This window comes from Balaenoptera acutorostrata, chromosome 9 (assembly GCF_949987535.1).
Source record: "Balaenoptera acutorostrata chromosome 9, mBalAcu1.1, whole genome shotgun sequence".
In the NCBI taxonomy this organism is placed as follows: domain Eukaryota; kingdom Metazoa; phylum Chordata; class Mammalia; order Artiodactyla; family Balaenopteridae; genus Balaenoptera; species Balaenoptera acutorostrata.
The window spans coordinates 30,566,830-30,582,202 of record NC_080072.1 but is presented as its reverse complement, the minus strand read 5'-3'; the positions used below and the strand labels follow the sequence as shown (position 1 = coordinate 30,582,202).

Genomic DNA, 15,373 nt, shown 5'->3' with positions numbered 1-15,373 from the left:
ACTGTCTCTGGGACACTGCAGCAACATTGCTTACAGCCTGAAGTATAACAATGCATTTCAAGTCAAAGGGATGTCTGGGAACCACCAGTTTGTGGGCTGGACAGGTTCGGCTATATTCTGAACCTAGCTTAGATTCAGATAGGTCAGTCATATATTAATAATATTGATTACTTAATACTAAGCAATTTAGTCAAGTTTATCCAATTCAATCATGTTTTCCATTACGTGAAATCCCCTCCCCCTTCTTTGGGCTTTTTAAGCTCTAGTCTTGCTGCCTACAGTTTCCCAGCTATGTCTTCCTATATATTGGTTTTATCCTTAATTTTCCTGGAGTATATCCTCAAATACACACAGATAAGAATCGTGGGTGCTCAAATTTCTGAACCTTACATGTCAAAAATACCTTAATTTGCTCTTTTTCTTGAATGATTATTTAATTGAGTATAAAATTCTAGAATTCAAAGGCATTTCCCTCATTCCTTGGAGCCATTGCTCTGTTATCTTCTAGCATTTTGTGTAACTGATTTTTAGACCTTTATAGTTGACCTGCTTTTCTCTCTCTTCCCTGTAAACTTTTATTGTCTTATGTTTAATTTTGAAAATCTGAGGCGGTGTCTAGTACTTCACTCCCTGGACACATTCATTCTAAATAATAATGCTTTCCTTTAACACTTTTGAATTTGCTATTGTCACTGTTGTTGATGTTGTTTTTCTCCCCTTCATTTTCATCTACTTTTTCTTGTTGGAATGACTGTCAGTAGGATATTGAACATCCTGAATGGTCCTTTATGTCTCTTCCCTGTTTTTTCATAGTTTAGTTATTTTTTTGTTTTGTTTTCTTTACTCTGAGATCAGAGATTTAAAAAAAAATTATCTCTCAGGTCTTTGGTTTTTGGGGTTTTTTTTTTTACAATTAATCTATTGACTTCCAAAAGGTCTTTTTCTTTTCAGATTGATAATTTTTGTTAGCACTTTATTTATATTTTATCGGTGCTATAACTTTAAATTTCTTTTAGGACGCATTAAAAATTGTTCCCTTAAACTATATAAATTATATTTCGTCTGGGATTTATTGTTATGTTTATTTTTAATTTTATATTATTCCTTTGTGCTACTACTTTTTCTCATATTTTCTTTTGGCTCATGGATATTCATATTTAAGAATAAAGGACTTGTTTAAATATTCTCAGTAGCTAATCTGAGTTTCTTCTATTGCTGGGTATGGAGATCAATTTTAACCATAGCCTTTTCTCCAAAATGGGAAAGTTTACTGAAAGTTCATTGTTGGTGGACAGGGTTTATGGATGGGAAGGCTTTCAGGTAGGGTGTGTGGATAGGAAGTTGGCTTCCAATGCTGGAATGAGAGTCTCAACCTCAAGTCTTAGCTATCCCAGGGTGGTTCCTTCCTTCCTTCCTTCCCTCCTTCTTCTTCCCTCCTTCTCTCTCATTCTCTCTCTTTCTCTCCCTCCCTCCTTTCATCTTTCTTTTCTTTTGAGTAAAGCCTTTTGATTTTCATTCAGACAGAAAATAATGGGTTGACAGTCCTTCATTTTGAAGTGTGGGTTATGGGCAATGGGCAGAGGGCTGAGTAGCATGGCAGTTTTGTTTTCAGAACTATAACAAATTCTCTTGTTTAACATTTCCCTCTCACATCTCCTCTTATCTACTGACTCCATGGTGTTCCATTCTCAACTTTGAACCTCCCCCATGTATTTATTCTGGACTGCAAGTACTTCAACTGTTTTGTCAACCCACTTCAACTACAATCCATTTTCCAGTAATTTATTGCGTTCTCTTATGCTATAGATCTTGACCTGTTGATGTCTCTGACGTGATTTCTTCTGTGTTATGAATGTATTACTTTTCAAAGTTGTACACTCTCATTACAATGGAGTCTTGAGAGGGAGAGAAGACAAATGCCTGTGTTCCAAATATCAGCATTTGCACAATAAAAACTATGGTTTTTATAAAAATGATACATTGTAATTATAAAAATTTTACACAGTGAAAAAAATAGTGTATAGAAATATGCCAAAATTCACACAGAATTCAATGATCCAGAAAATACCAATATTAATGTTAGTCAAACCTGGTTTCAGGTACTTTTTATATATAAGTTTAAAAATGGATGGCTTAGAGATATGGTGATGGAAAAATATAGAGAGAATTATATTGAAATATCCTTTATATTAGAAAAAATTGCATTTTATTTTCAGAATTTCATCTTGAATGAGATATGCCCCCATGCTCAAATTAATTTCAGTATTATCAACCAAATCAATCAATGTTTATGAACAAAGCCACCAAAGAACCATTTCTCAAATCACCTTGGCTCCATGTTGCAATTTATTCACAACTGTGATCCTTCCAAGTCCTTCCTGAATATTTCTGGGAATTCCCAAAGGATCTTCATACATCTGGGTTTCTTCTACTGGCCTCTGGGCCTGGCTGCTCATAACTCCTCCATGATATACTATACAGGCTCTGAAGATGAGAGAACAAGTGTGGTTTACAGTAATTCTTTGTAAATTAAGAAAAATCCCACATCTGTTGTTATATCTTGGCTATTTAAATTTTTATTTTGTACTGTTATTAGATATGTTTGATTTACATATTTTTATAATATTTAAGATAAAACCTTTAAATTATTGTTTTTATAACTTTTTTTAAACAAATTTCTGTTCTCCTTATTTTCTTAACTAGACTTTATTGTTCTCATAACTTTCTGTAATGTGAGAAGTTGAAGGGTAGGAATTTGCTGAATAGTGAAGTTTTTCCCATATATAAGATTTAAAATATATGTATAATTTTCCTGTACATTATTAAATACACCTTAGTTTTTAGTTGTGTTTTCTTTATGCTTTTACAGCAATATTTATCCAGGATAGCATACTTTAAAGTTTTCCCTTTTTAGACTTTTATTTAAAATTTTTGGTTTTATAATGGCATGGCCAGATAAATTATTCTGTAAAATTTGTGATTTAGGTGATCAGTTAAAATTTATTTGAGACCTATTTTATTTTGTAAATTTTCCAAAAATAAATGTGATACATATATTCATATATGTATATTTTATTGTAGTAAAAAACACATAACATGAAGTCAACTCAAATTTGTAAGTATACAGTACAGCATTGTTAACTATATGCAAATTGTTTTACAGTAGATCTCTAGAACTTTTTCCTCTTGCATGACTGAAACTCTATATCTATTGACCAGCAACTCCCATTTCTCCCCTCCTCAAAGTCCCTGCTGACTACCTTTCTACATTTTTATTCTATGAGTGTGACTACTTTTAGATATCTCATACAAGTGAAATCATGTAGAATTTGTCCTTCTGTGACTGGCCTGTTTTACTTAGCATGTCTTCAGGGTTCATCCATGTTGTAGCATGTGTCAGGAGTTCCGTCTTTTTTAGGGCTGAATAAATGAAAATTACATTCTCTTTATCCACCCATTGATGGACATTTATGTCGTTTCTACCTCTTTACTATTGTGAATAATACTACAATGAACATAGGAGTGCAAATATCATTTCAAGATTCTGTTTTCAATATGTTTGGATAAATACCCAAAATTGGGATGGCTGGATCATATGGTAGTCCTATTTTTAATTTGAGGAAATTCCACACTATTTTCCATAGTGGCTGCATCATTTTTCATTCCTACTAACAGTGCACAGGAGTTCCAATTTCACCACATCATCACGAACACTTACTATTTCCATCTTCTTTTTTTTGATAATAGCCCTTCTAACATTTGTGAGGTGATATGTCATTGCTCTGATTTACATTTCCCTGATGATTAGTGATGTTGAGCACCTTTTCATATACTTGTTTGCCATTCTTATGTCTTCTTTGGTGAAATGTCAATTCAAGTCATTTGCTCATTTTTTAATCCATTTATTTATTTACGCTAATAAGGTGTAAGAGTTCCTTATATACTTTGGAAATTAACCCCTTATAAAATATATGGTTTGCAGTTATTTTCTTTCATTCTGTGAATTGACTTTTTACTCTTATTTCCTTTGCTGTGTAGAAGCTTTTTAGTTTGATGTGGTCCCACTTGTCTATTTTTGCTTTTCTTGCCCCTGTTTTTTGTGTCATATTCAAGAATTCATTTCTAAGACCAATGTTATAAAGTTTTTTCCTTATGTTTTCTTCTAAGAGTTTTATGGTTTCAGGTCTTACATTTAAGTCTTTAATTCATTTTGAGTGTATTTTTGTGTATGGTGTAAGAGAAGGGTCCAATTCCATTTTTGGCATACAAATATTTAGTTTTCCCAACACGATTTTTTAAAGAGACTATCCTTTCCCCATTGGGAAGTGTTTGCACTCTTGTCCAAATTTCGCTGCTTTTTAAAAAAATCTGTGGGCAGGCAGGGGAGTCCTGGGATGAGAAACACCTGGGGGTAGGAGTGCTAAGGCCCCTCCTCCTCCCAGACTCCTGTATAAGGAGTTTAGCTCACATCACCTATCACACAGTCCCGAGTGTTGCTGCCCACCCCCTCCCCCCCTTCCCAATCAGAGCCACAGGGCAGTAGCTCCAGGCCCCAGAGGCCGGACCAGCTGTGCGAAATGTACGTCTCAAACACCCAGAACGGGCCGGGCCTCAGACGCAGACGTCAGAGTGAGGGAGTGAATTGCGCATGCGCGGGCAGCAAATCTCTAGCTCCTCAGGAACGGAACCAAAGCGCCTGGCGTAGCGCTGGCGCTTCTGGCCCGGCCACCTAGGGCTCCCATGCTAAGTCTGTCAAGGTCAAGACTACAGCAACTCGACAAGCCTTTCCACTATCCTCAAGTCAAGCAGTTTTTGCTGGGAGCTTGGAGGTATCTAAAATTCGTGCCAGAAGGCCAACTGTGCGTGTCCCTCAAACATTTGCCTTTAAGGGCAGCTTCAGGGCATTACTCTCTGTTTCTGAACCAGCCCATCTGGCAGCAGCCTGGGGAAGCTGCCTCCTCCACTCAGTCTCCTCCATCAGGAGCTATTTTCTTCTTTGAACACCGTCAGGGACGCCCGCGGCAGAAGCTGGGGGCCTGGTCCAGGTGAGTGGAGTGTGGAATTTCCCAGGAAGCCACAGGGCACAGAGTCTGCAGGGTGTGCTTCGTGACTTCGGGCTCATGTCCTTTGTTCACATTTCTGGGCTCTCTATAGTGTGCCATGATCTATAGATCTGTTTTTATGTCGGGGCCATATATATATATATATATATTTTTTTTTTTTTTTCTTTTTTCTTCAGTAGTTTTGTAATATGTTTTGAAGTTAGGAACATTGGGTGCCAGCTCTACTCTTCACTTTCTCCCCAGGGAGAGGCCTCCAAGTTGTGTCCTCTCTGCCTGCTATACCGCTGGTCCTCAGGAACAGCAGGGAGGCTCCCAGCCCTTTTTGTTCTCTGTGGCACCCAGGCACCTAGAATATTCTGGGTTCCATTAGGGCCTTGAGATAGGCAAAACAGAAACCAGGCTCTTGGGCAGCCCTCAGGAAAAAGCTAGAACATTGGCTGCATGTTCCGACTCTCCCTCCTCAGGGAGAAGCCAGGAGTTGGGGGTTTCTTCCTGCTCCTTCTGTGCTGAGCTGGGGGGGAGGGGCTATGGCGAGTGAATAGGTGCTAAATTGTCGCCTTTGTTCTCAGCAGCTCGCAACTTGACACCTTTTCCAGTTAGTGCTTAGATTCAGGCAAGACAGAAATCAGCCCCTTGGGTACTTTCGCCAAAAGTCTGAATGTTGCATGAATATTTCAGTCTTTTCTTTTCCTCCCCAGGGAGAAGCCAGGAACTCGGAGTTTTCTGCTGATTATGCCGCAGGGCGCCAAGGGGAGGACTCGGTGAGTGAGTGCCATGAATTTTCCTACCAGCTTAGATACAGCTAGTTTTGCCTTTCCACACAACTATGTGGTGGGAACCTCTTAACTGGTTTATGGGTATCTCACAAAGGGAATTTGTTCATGTATTGCTGTTGAATAGATGTCTCCTTAGGTAAAAGAGGGTCTGGGGCTTCCTATTCTGCCATCTTGTTGACGTCCTGTCGTGTGTGTGTGTGTGTGTGTGTGTGTGTGCATTTTGTATTTTCTTTCAGTTTTTGAGATATAATTGGCATACGGCACTGTATAAGTTTAAGGTATATAGCATAATGATTTGATTTACATATATCATGAAGTGATTGTCACGATAAATTTAGTGAATATCATCTCATATTTATATATAAAATTAAAGAAATAGAAAAAAACTTTTTTCTTGTGATGAGAACTCAGGATTTACTGTCGTAACAACTTTCGTATATAACGTAGAGCAGTGTTAATAAATTCATCGTGTTGTACGTTACATCCCTAATACTTATTTACCTTATTAATTAGAAGTTTGTACCTTTTGACTGCCTTCTTCCAATTCCCCTTCCCCCCAACCCCCTGACCCTCGTAACTACAAATCTGATCTCTTTTTCTGTGAATTTGTTTGTTTTTGAGGTATAATTAATGTACAATGCTATGTTAGTTCCTGTTACACAACATAGTGAGTCAATGTTTCTATACATTTCAAACTGATAACCACAATGTCTCGTTACGTTACCGTATGTCACTATACAAAGATATTATATAGTTGTTGACTGTATTCCCACACTGTACATTTCATACCTGTGACTCATTTGTTTTGCAACTGGAAGTTTGTACCTCTTAATCTTACTCACCTATTGCTTTCCTCCCCCCACCCCTCTAGCAAACACTTGTTTGTTCTCTGTATCTATAACTCTGTTTCTGTTTGGTTATGTTTGTTCATTTGTTTTGGTTTTTTGGATTCCACTGGTTTAGCTGAACTGGTTTATGAATATCTCACAAAGGTATTTGTCCATGTATTACTGTTGAGTAGGTTTCTCCTTAGGGAAAGGAGGATCTGAGGCTTCCTATTCTGCCATCTTGGTACAAAATTCAATATATATGCGTTAATTTGACATTGTTATTTTATCATTTAAATTACCTATGCCCTTATTTATCTTTTCAGATATTTTCTTTGGTAATGTATGAAAGAATTTTGTTAAATTCTCTCAGATATTGAGTTATTATTATCTCCTTTCATTTCAAGCTATTTTTGATGTACATATTTCAATGTTATGGGCTTTTTTTTAACCTTGTGAAAGTCCATGAATGTATCAATTTATGTTTAAAAATAGATTTGATCCATGTAAAAATTTTTCAGTTTGCTTTTTGCCTTAGATTCTAAGGACTTTGCCTTAGATTCTACTTATTTAATGTATATATTTCAACTGCTGCTTTACTTTATTTTTGCCTAAAACATATTTATTCATTCTTTTATTTTAACCTTTCTGTATGATATTGTTTAGCTGTGCCTCATAAGATTATTTATTTTTTGACCTAATTAAAATCTTGTCCTTTTAAGAGAGGAGTTTAAACCATTTGTATTAAAATAACTATATATATTTTAACATTATATATTTTAAAATATTTTTCAATATTTTCAGTGTTTTGTAAAGCATATTTTATGGTTTTAAATATATAAGTGGTTTCCTTAGCTTTCAAATTGTTTCCTAATCATTAAAGTCACAGGGTAATGTTCTCTTTTCTTTCTTCTCTACAGAAAGCAAGAGATTTAATAAAACTTTGTTTTGTCCACATCTCATCTTTAAAAATATAACATTAGTTTGTATCCTCATATTATTGTAATTGATTTTTTAAATTACAAATGTTCCCTTCCAATCTTAATTTTGTCATATTTGAATTTGGTATTTCATTTAAATTAAAAACAGCATCAACTCAGGTATTTATTTTTACTGCTCACTTCCATTCTCTTCAATTCAAAAATTTCTATTTTGAAATACTTAATTTTGATTACTCTCTGGGCCATCTCAAGTCTCTCTTCGGGAAGGGTAAATGGGTATATCTTCTTAGTCCTTGTTTCCTTGATAGTGTCTTAGTCTTGTCTTTACATTTATTTAAGTCAAATTGACTGAGTTTCACATTTATGTCTTTCAAAACTCCATTTTGAAATAGAGCTATGTAGCTTCATTTTTTTTCATATAATATTTCAAAAGGATCTGAAAAAAATTCTGACTTTTATTCTTATCTAGACATTCTGTTTATTATTTTGATGTTGGATTTTATTCAATTTTATTTTTTATATCCTGCTTTTACTAATTCTGTATATATTAATTCAATTATTTGATTTTTAATTTCCTCATTATTTTCCTTATCAATTCCAGCTCTCTTTTTATCTTATTCCATTGCATTTCGTTCTCAACATCTTCTATTTTCATGACTTTCTGATGTTGTTTCAAAAGGTCATGGCTTTTTGTCTCACAATGGTAGATCTATCTAGATCAAATTTGGGCTGGCATCCAAGTATAGACATTTTTATTGGTATACCTTTCCATCCCGGTGATGGGTGACTCTCTTTCCAACAGATACAGTTGGATGGGAACTTCTTGTGCAGTACTAGCCCACTTCTGCTTTTTTCTTGCTTCACAGTTTGGTTCTCTAGAACTTTGAAAGAGGTGGTGCATATGAAAAAGAGACTAGAATCCTAAGTATGTAACACTTCTTAGTGCTTCTCTTTCTATATTTCCCTATATGCTCCTTTATTTGTAGGTTTCACACCTCCCAGGGTGTCATGTTCCAAAAAAATACCTTTCAGTACCTTTCTCGTATTTGAAATCTCCATCTGAATGTAAAAAGTAATATACTGTGATAGATGGGATATGGTGAATTTCTGGATACACATTTTGTTTTTTTGAGCCACTGGAGAAGAAGGTAGAGAAAGACAAAAGATATGCCTGCCTACTTTTTGCAGGTTTAGTGTACTATTGATTGCCCTTCCAGTAAAATTTTTCATTTTTGTAATTTATAGAAATTGTCCTAGATTTTGACAGGAGTTGCATAAGCAGTAGTCTTGCTATGAGATTTTGCTTTTATTTTTACTGTCTTTAGATATAGTTTAGTGGGAAATTGAGAGTGGCTCTGTCATGGAGAACTAGCCAGTTACTTTTATACCTCTCTCATAATGTAATAATTTTGAATATCAAGGTCCTCCATGAAGTAAACTCACTTGCCTTATCAAATGATGCTTTTCACTGTTCCCCAGTAAAAACTTAATGCACCAATAAGGAGAAACACAGTGTGCTGATTTCTCTGTTGCTTATATCTTCCTGTTTTTTTCATCCACATCCTACTAATCCATCGAGGGTCAAATAATATATCATTATGAGGGTTTCCTTTATTGAACTCTCAAAATGTATTCTTGATACCACAAATTGATGCTCTAAGTTACTATTTTTGTCTTCTGATTGTTCCATAGGTCTAATCTTAATTCCATGACTGGAATTCTTTGGCAACAGGGCAGATGTATCATGCCATGTTTACTTATTAAGTATTCTTTGAATATCCTCAGTACGTTACAGTAGAGTTTGTAAGGATATTTAAGATAAAAAAATCCCAGTTTCAGAGAGTTTAATTCCAATAAAGAAAATTCTTTGTAGATATCTCCACGAAGACTCATATTACTGCACTATGGATAACAAATTACACATTCCATATGATGTTATAAAATCAAAGGAGGGATAAATGGCTTTTTCTAGTATCAATTTGGCAGTGGCCTTAATGATGTATGAGGGAGGTGAAGGGTTCAGAAGTATTTATGGACTGATTATTCTATTGAGAAAGCACCGTGATCAGTTGGTTGCAGCATCCTAGGCACATGCTTGGTGGGTGAAAATAAAATAATCTTGAAAAGTCACTGAAGGAAAGATGAAAAAATGAGGTAAGGTTTGGCAGTTTACTAGATGTTTTTACTAGGTTTATGAAGGGCAGAAATGATTATGTTCCCTGAGCTAACGTATTTTAGATGTAAAGACAACCAAACTGCTAGCAGCAATGTATTTTCCTCAAAACTACCTTTGCCTGCTAATTAAAACTTTATGATAATACTGTTCAATTAAGGGAATAAAGTGATGCTGAGTCATGTTTGAAATCTGAATGTTGCTCACCTGGTATCAGATTTTCACCTAAATTACAAATTTGTAACTGGATTCCATCTTTCCTTTCATTGCTGTCTTATTCTTGCCTATCTGAGTGACACATGATAATGTGATTAATTACTCTAATTTGTCTTCAGTGAATCTTAATTTCATAGTTCCAAAATGTATAGGTTGTCATCTTCTAACAGATAACATCTAGTTAATAAGCACATGTGATATGCTGCATTTACTATAATGATCTATGCAGTGAAATCAGGGTGTATCAAATTAAACCACGAATGCTCAAATAACATTTGCAAGGACTAAAAGTGGTACTTCCCTTTTAGACTCCTTTGAACGGACAGCATTTGAATTTAAATGTTAGATAAAATTTGACCATCACATTTATGGTTAATTCCATGCCTATTTATATTTCATTTGGAAGTCTTATCTCTGTATTTATTTTTTAAATTCAAAGGATCAGACTAAATGTTGTTTATCACATTTATTGACACCGATAGAACCAGTATTTCTTTTTTCTGTTCTTGACAAATAGAGCACTTAGCAACTTTACAAGCCTTGAGGCATTACATCTTGGAATCTAAGAGCTGGCATTCATTGGACCCTTCTGCTATACCTCCTTCATTTGTGTTTTTTTTTTTTTTTTTAGTTCTGAGAAATGAAGCATAGATTTGTTAAAGGACTTGCCCATGTTCATGTTTGTGTTTTATATAGAATCCATATTGAAACCTACATGTTTTTTGATGGTGCTATCCAGGGGTTTTCCAGGGGTCAATGTTGACTTAACTGATAATGTAGTTTTTAATATTCACTATTATTAAAAACTAGGGAAATATTTTCCTAACTCCAATCTTTTTGTTCTTATAGATCTCTAATCATGGCTTTGAAATGTTTCATTTCCAAATTTACCGCTATGGAACATAATTCATTTGGGTCAGGACACTCAAACAACAGGGCACTCAAACTCGTTTGGTTTCTTCTATCTTCTTACGTACTTTGGGCAACAATTATCTTTTAAAGTTCCTTTCTGACATTAAAAGCCAATGAATATTCATTAAAACTATAGAATTGGTGATACCTGTGTTTCAATTGAAGGGTGTTAAAGGGCTCTACTTTTGGAAGTAGGTATACCAGTGTTCAAGTAAAGTTTAGCCACTTACTAGCTGTTATTATTTGTTTTTAAATATTTGCATGCTTTTGGAGCTACCTCATATTGAGGTAGCTCCTCATAGTTCTCATATTGAGGACTAACTATAAACCACTTGCTATTCTAAGTTCTTTATGTATAATAAATTATTTAATCCTTAATCATGACCATTTGAAATAACTACTACCATTATTTCTATTTAATAGAAAAGGTTATTAAGACACAAAGAGGTTAAGTAATTTGCCAGTAATCACAAAGTAAATAATTGGTAGAGCCAGAATTCAAACTCAGTCATTCTCAATACAATCTGTACTTTTTACCCTCATATTCTATCATAACATCCCTAGTTCTTTGTCACTAAATTGCAGATGATAATAATTAATTTAATCTCATTGAATTGTGATTATTATATAAGACAGTAGTACATGTAAAACAGAAATAACTAAGGACCTATTATGAACACACCCAACAAATGTCCACTTCTTCCCCTCCAACTTCTTCCTTCTCCTCTCTTTCCCTTCTCCTTTAAAATATTAATCAAGGCTAAGTAAAAGAGAAAGAAGAACTTGCAGAAATACAGCTTAAAGTTGCTGTACTTTTGCTGTTGTTGTTCTTAGTACCTCACAAATTATAAATTTTATCAAGATTTCTCTGAGTCCCTTCCCCTCCATTTGATTATTCTCTACCTTTTCCATGAATAGCCATTTCACATGTGGGATTGAGTCCTATACACAAAGGAATTTAGGAGGTTGTGCTGATAGAAAGTTGAAAGTGAAACCATGAATGGTAATTTTTTCTTTATATGGCCTGCAAAGAAAGTAAGTTATCTTCTTATATTTCAGGTTAAAAAAACATGTCAATGAAATGGTCAGGGTTAGCACAACTTGGTTTCTCAGCAGAAGTATCATTTTGATTGTTTGGTTTTAAAAATAATTAGGAAGTTATTGTCAAGTGTTAGTAAGATGATTAGCATCATTGTAATATTTTGGTTAGATATCTACCTTTAAAAAGTATGGTTCATTTTCTCAGAAGGAAGAGTGAGAGACTACTGGAAATTTCTCTGACATACTTTGAAATATGGAGAGCAAGTGGTTCAGATTGTATTGATTGATGCCTTCTGGTCATCTTGACCAGATTTGCAAATAGCCACATATTCTTGTTAACGCACTCAACATCTGCTCAATGAAATGAGAAAAATCAATTATTTGGGTCATGAAAACAGTTTCTGTGGGAGGAGAGTGGTTTAAATGATTTTTTTCCCCCTACCTTTTAACTAAGTGCATTGGCAGCCTTCGGAGACAATGTCTCTTCTGGGTAGGAGGTAGGAGTAATCTGGTTATCAAGGCTGTGGGCATCTCACGCCAATATTTTAATAGGAAATGGGGTCTTGGGTCTGAATGAGGTAAAGAATTAAAACTAAGATGGCTGAATAGGCTGAAACCTCATCAAAAGGTAAATTGACCATAATTTGCCACAGCACAGAGAACTGGCAAGAAAGCTTCTATATCTAGGCCTGGGCTCCTGACTGGGGTGGGGGAAGAGTCACCTGAAAAATTGAAGACTTGAGTCTGTATTCACAGAAGTTTAAAATTTGAATTTGTACTATTAAAAGGTTTTGAAATCCTTTGTGCTCAGGAGTGACCATAAAAATAGGTCTGGGTAATGAAAAACCATTCTGGAAGGATACTTTCACAATGTAGACCATTGGGAATCTCACACATTAAAACAACCACTAATGAAGATCAGCTGTCAGTCGGAAAGTTGAAAATGTGTGATCAGCAGTTCAACATGAGTGAGACTTGGAGGAAGCCAAAACAAAATAGAAGATTGAAGCTCCCTGAAAATTAGAATAATACTCTAAAAAAGAATATAAAATAATTATGTTTAAATGATTAAAAACATAAAAGAACATAAAAGGACTTGAAAAATTAGCAAATAGAACTTTGAAAAATGAAAAAAAATAGCTACTGATACTAAAAACTAAACAGATTAAGTAGATTAGGCATATCTGGAAAGAAAATTAATGAATAAGAATGATACCAAGCAAATTACCTGAAAGTGAGAAAAGAAATTCAAAAATTAAAAACAACAGAAAAATAGTATATAGGCAAAGAGAACAGAATGAGATGTTTAACATATGCATAATAAAGATTATAAAAAAGGGAATGGGAGGATGGGGCATAGATATTTGAATAAAGAATGGTTGTGGATTTTCCTTTATGAAAGATATAAATCCTTCAGTTAAGAAGTTATAATTCATTTTAAGCCATTTTTTAAATTGAAGTAGAGTTATTTTATAATGTGTTAGTTTTGGTTGTACAACAAAGGGATTCAGTTATACATACATATATACATATATGTATGTATATATATACATATATTGTTTTTCAGATTCTTTTCCATTATAGGTTATTACAAGGTTATTCTTTTTCAGATTCTTTTCCATTATAGGTTATTGAATATAGTTCCCTGTGCTATACAGTAAGTCCTTGTTGTTTATCCATTTTATATATAGTAGTGTGTATATGTTAATCCCAAACTCCTAATTTATCTCCTCCCTTCCCTCTGCCCCTTGCTATCCCCTTTGGTAACCATAAGTTTGTTTTCTATGTCTGTGAGTCTGTTTTTGTTTTGTAAATAAGTTCATTTGTATTGTTTTTTTAGATTCCACATATAGGTGATACCATATGATATTTGTCTTTCTCAGATTTGCTTCACTTAGTATGATAATCTCTAAATCCATCCATGTTGCTGCAAAAAGCATTATTTCATTCTTTTTTATGGCTGAGTGATATTCCATTTTGTATGGAATATATATATATATATATATATCTACACACACACACAACACACACACTCACACACACATGAATACCACATCATATTTATCCATTCATCTGTTGGTAGACATTTAGGTTGCTTCCATGTCTTGACTATTGTAAATAGTGCTGCTATGAACATTGGGGTGCATGTATCTTTTCAAATTAGAGTTTCCTCTGGATATATGCCCAGGAGTAGGATTGCAGGATCATATGGTAACTCTGTTTTTAGTTTTTTAAGGAAACTCCATACTGTTTTCTGTAGTGACTACACTAATTTACATTCCCATCAACAGTGTAGTAGGGTTCCTTTTTCTCCACACTCTCCAGCATTTATTATTTGTGGACTTTTTAATGATGGCCATTCTGACTGGTGTGAGGTGATACCTCATTGTGATTTTGTGCACTTCTCTAATAATTAGTGATATCAAGCATCTTTTCATGTGCCTGTTGTCCTTCTGTATGTCCTCTTTGGAGAAATATCTACTTAGGTCTTCTGCCCATTTTGAAAATTAATCTGTTGTCGATCACATCATATGCAAATATTTTCTTCCAGTTCATTGGTTGTCTTTTCATTTTACTTATGATTTTCTGTGCTGTGCAAAAGCTTTTAAGTTTAATTAGGTCCCATTTGTTTATTTTTTTTATGTCAGTTACTCTAAGAGGTGGGTCAAAAAAAATATTGCTGTGATTTACATCAAAGAGTGTTCTGCCTATGTTTTCCTCTAGGAGTTTTGTAGTATTCAGCCTTATATTTTGAGTTTTTTTATATATGGTGTTAGAAAACATTCTAATTTCATTCTTTTACATGTAGCAGTCCAGTTTCCCAGCATCACTTATTGAAGAGACTGTCTTCTCCATTGTATATTCCTGCCTCCATTGTATATTCGTTGTCATAGATTAATTGACCATGAGTGCGTGGGTTTGTTTCTGGGCTTTCTATCCTGTTCCATTGATCTGTATGTCCATTTTTGTGCCAGTGTCATACTGTTTGATCACTGTAGCTTTGTAGTATAGTCTGAAGTCAGAGAGCATGATTCCTCCAGCTCCATTCTTCTTTCTCAAGTTCGTTTTGGCTATCCAGGGTTTCTTGGGTTTCCATACAAATTTAAAAATTTTTTGTCCTAGTTCCGTGAAAAATGCCATTGGTAATTTGATAGGGATTACATTGAATCTGTAGATTGCCTTGGGCGGTAAGTTCATTTTAACAATACTGATTCTTCCAATCCAAGAACATGGTGTATCTTTCCATCTGTTTGTGTCATCTTCAGTTTCTTTCATCAGCATCGTATAGTTTTCAGAATACAGGTCTTTTACCCCCTTAGGTAGGTTTATTCCTAGGTGTTTTATTCTTTTTGATGTGATGGTAAATAGGATTGTTTCCTTAATTTCTCTTTCTGATATTTCATTGTTAGTGTACAGAATGCAA

At 34.6% G+C, this 15,373-nt stretch overlaps 1 pseudogene; it reads left to right on the top strand.

The window, feature by feature from the left end:
* Positions 1-10,902, top strand: part of LOC103010196 (hypoxia-inducible factor 1-alpha inhibitor-like) — a 76,729-nt pseudogene extending 65,827 nt beyond the window's left edge.
* The last annotated feature ends 4,471 nt before the right edge of the window (positions 10,903-15,373 follow it).